At 31.7% G+C, this 3,216-nt stretch overlaps 1 pseudogene; it reads right to left on the bottom strand.

Annotated features, from left to right (window-relative positions):
- Positions 1 to 2,157: 2,157 nt before the first annotated feature.
- LOC145249083 (5S ribosomal RNA) lies at positions 2,158 to 2,274 on the bottom strand (annotated as a pseudogene).
- Between the last annotated feature and the right edge of the window lie 942 nt (positions 2,275 to 3,216).

Here is a 3,216-nt window from a genome sequence, read left to right as displayed (position 1 = left end):
CTGTAATTGATGAAAGTATGACAGGTTATGAAAAGGAGAGAGTTGTAAAGAGATAGGTTTGATACTCAAAGTTTTACCCTTAGCAAAATATGATGAAAGTAACGATACTTTTTTGCGAAAATATATTTTTTATATCAACTTTCTTTTCATTCATAGCCAAGAGTGACTAACAAAATGATGTTTCCTTACAAAGAGAAAATGTTATATATATAATGATATAAATATAGAAGCAATAAATGGTGCCATAGTCAATAAAAGTTACTTTTATGGTAGAAAGGTTCATTGGTTTGTATTTTTAAGTAGTTTGTAAAAAAAAATGTTTTTTTAATTCACGAACTGGTTGAAAAAAAAATCAAAATGGAAGCGACTTTGAAATGGAGAACCCCGTTTTCAATTTGAAGGGGGGCACCTCGGCATTCTGTATTAACAATTTAAGAGAGGTCCGTTAACGTAAGGAATATTTATAAACATATTTTGATTTTTTCCGTTATTTTGTGCTTGAGGAATATTCGATTATGGCATGTGTAGTTTATATAAAAATTCATTTAAGTAGTTATCGCCTCAAATTTCGTATTAATTTCGGTTCGCTGAAATTATTTCAAATAAAGAGCATTAAAAACTATTTCAAAACAACAAAAAAAACATGAACTGAACTTTTATTGACTATGGGAACATTTATTTCTTGTATATTTTTTTCGGGTAGTCGTTTGTTGGCTTTACTGCTAAACACTCTTACTAAATAATATCGACGAAATATCGAAAAATAAAAAAACAAAAACAGTTTTGAAAAATAATCAAGCTTTACTTACTTTAGTAAAATAATCTGAAACAGCAAAATGGGATATTAAAAGAGTAAACACTTAATTACGTTAGTTTTTAAAGCAAAGAATCGATATAAATATGAATAAGAAGAAAATGGCGCTTTTTTCAAGCAGAACAGCTTCGTTTCAGTTTTACAGTATTGAACGGTGTAGTATTGCGCCGTCAGATTCAGGGTTGTACTATTGTAATGTAAAGAACACGCAGAAAGGGTTGTAATCAAATGAATTCCTTCTAGTACACTGGCAAAAAAGCTTAAACAGATATATAAATAAAAATAAAAAGGTTATATAAATATTTTTACAAAGAGACATAATCATGTGAGCAGGATTGTCTCATTCTTTTGACACGATAACAAGTAACGTTCTTATTTTTTATTATTTATCTATTTATCTGTTTTCGAAAGAATTCCACGTGCAAGAGGAGAAGGAAAACGCAGAGTTATGCAAAATTTGTGTCGAGAATTGTCTAAAGTTCCGACTTTTTTGGCTTTCACTTTAATAAGAACGTGAATTTATTAGGTGAATATATTCGACACAATATGATTCAACTCAAAAAAATAAATAAAACCTAACGAGAATTAAGATTAAAGTTAAGGTGTTATTGTGGACCCTCAGCCCTTTTAAAAAACCTTGTTAAACTTTGAAACATATTTACATTCTATGGAGGTCAGATGCGAACGAACACCCCGTAATTTTATTATACCATATTTCTTCAAACTGAAACATAATTATCAAAGTATACTTACGCAAATAGACATGAAAAGTCTTTGTTAAAGTTTGTGCCATATTTCCATGGAGTACAGGCGCGAACGCAGACCCCACAATTTTATTTTACCATCCCTATTTAAGTTGAAACATACTTATCAAATTATTCTTACGTACATCTATATCAAAAACACTTGTAAACGTTTTCTTTTTTTCATTTTTTATTTCCATACTTTTGGGGCCAGGCGCGAATGCAGACCCCATAATTTTTATGAACCACTGTTCTGCCAGATCAAACAAACCCATTCCACATCCTCGATACATCTTCTATCATTATATGTAGTCAGTCTTTTTAAAAATAGTCAACCATATAGGAGCCTATTCGTTACCAGACACACACACACACATACACACGCACAAACGTTCAGGTTTATATTATAGATATACATATGAAGGCTTCCTTCAGTCTTGACAGACTATGGATACCCACTGTAAGGGTGCCTGCGCGTGAAATTTGTGTGGCAAGAGTTGCGCAACTTCTAACCACGCCTCTCCTGAGTCGACATTGTTGCATACCAATGGCAAGTTGAGGTACAAGACGACTGGAAACAATGCCGAGATAAGCGGAGAGCACATACAGCGCCTAGAATTCCCAAATGGTCACCCATCTGGTATTAGCCAGGCTCAACGTTGCTTAACTTCGGTGATCTGACGAGAACCGGTGTATCAACGTGATAAAACCTAACGAGAATTAAGATTCATATATATAGGCATATATACATATATATATAGGCATATATATATTCCTCCACATACGGTACTGTTTTTTTTTACTGTTTCACAGCTTATCACTGCAGCTAGACAAGCAACTACTTCAAGCCAGGATCGAATCCCAACCGCCCAGCTTCTAACCGTCGCGCACTGCTATGCGGGCAGTGAATTAACAATGTTTTGACATTGTCCAAATACCTAAGCCCAATTTGTTTATGCTAATGATAATTTGTATATATATATATATATATGTATATATATATTAGATTATATATATATATATATGTATATATATATATATATATATATATATATATATATATATATATATATATATATATATATATATATATGTATATATATGCACTGCACACTCCCTCTGAATATAAAATATAAATTCTTTCTTTCTAGATATCCGGGTTTCCCACTTTTTTGTCATTGTCTGAAGAAACTAATGTGTAGCTGCTGCTGTCAATGTAATGATTTCAATGCAAACAAAGAAAACGATTCATGGCTTGATTTCCAAACACGTGATTTTCTCGAAATATACTTGAGAAAAAAAAAACATGATAAAATTCTTATAATAACTATATACTTAATTGTTTTTTCAGAGGAACCTTTTTACTGCTTGTCATAAGATATTGACTTGTGTTGATTTATAAATTACACCCTCTTCCTTGGGATTATTACCATAATCGCTCACTTCGAATGTTTTCTAAAAAAGAATGAAAGGTTTCGGGTATGTTTTACAATACACGGAGACTTTAAAAAGTGGCCAACAATTAAATATATAACAAATAAATGCTACCAAAGGCAATGTAAGTTTGTCTTCTACCTAACTGGATAAATTTTTCGTGTTTTTACTTAATGTAAAATGTTTATTTTGTTCTAAATCAAGTAATGTCGGCCGGTACACGAG

The sequence above is a fragment of the Euprymna scolopes genome, chromosome 27 (assembly GCF_053919585.1).
Source record: "Euprymna scolopes isolate OS-2025 chromosome 27, ASM5391958v1, whole genome shotgun sequence".
Lineage (NCBI taxonomy): Eukaryota > Metazoa > Mollusca > Cephalopoda > Sepiida > Sepiolidae > Euprymna > Euprymna scolopes.
Note: the sequence above shows the minus strand (reverse complement) of the source record. Positions and strands in the feature narration are given on the sequence as shown.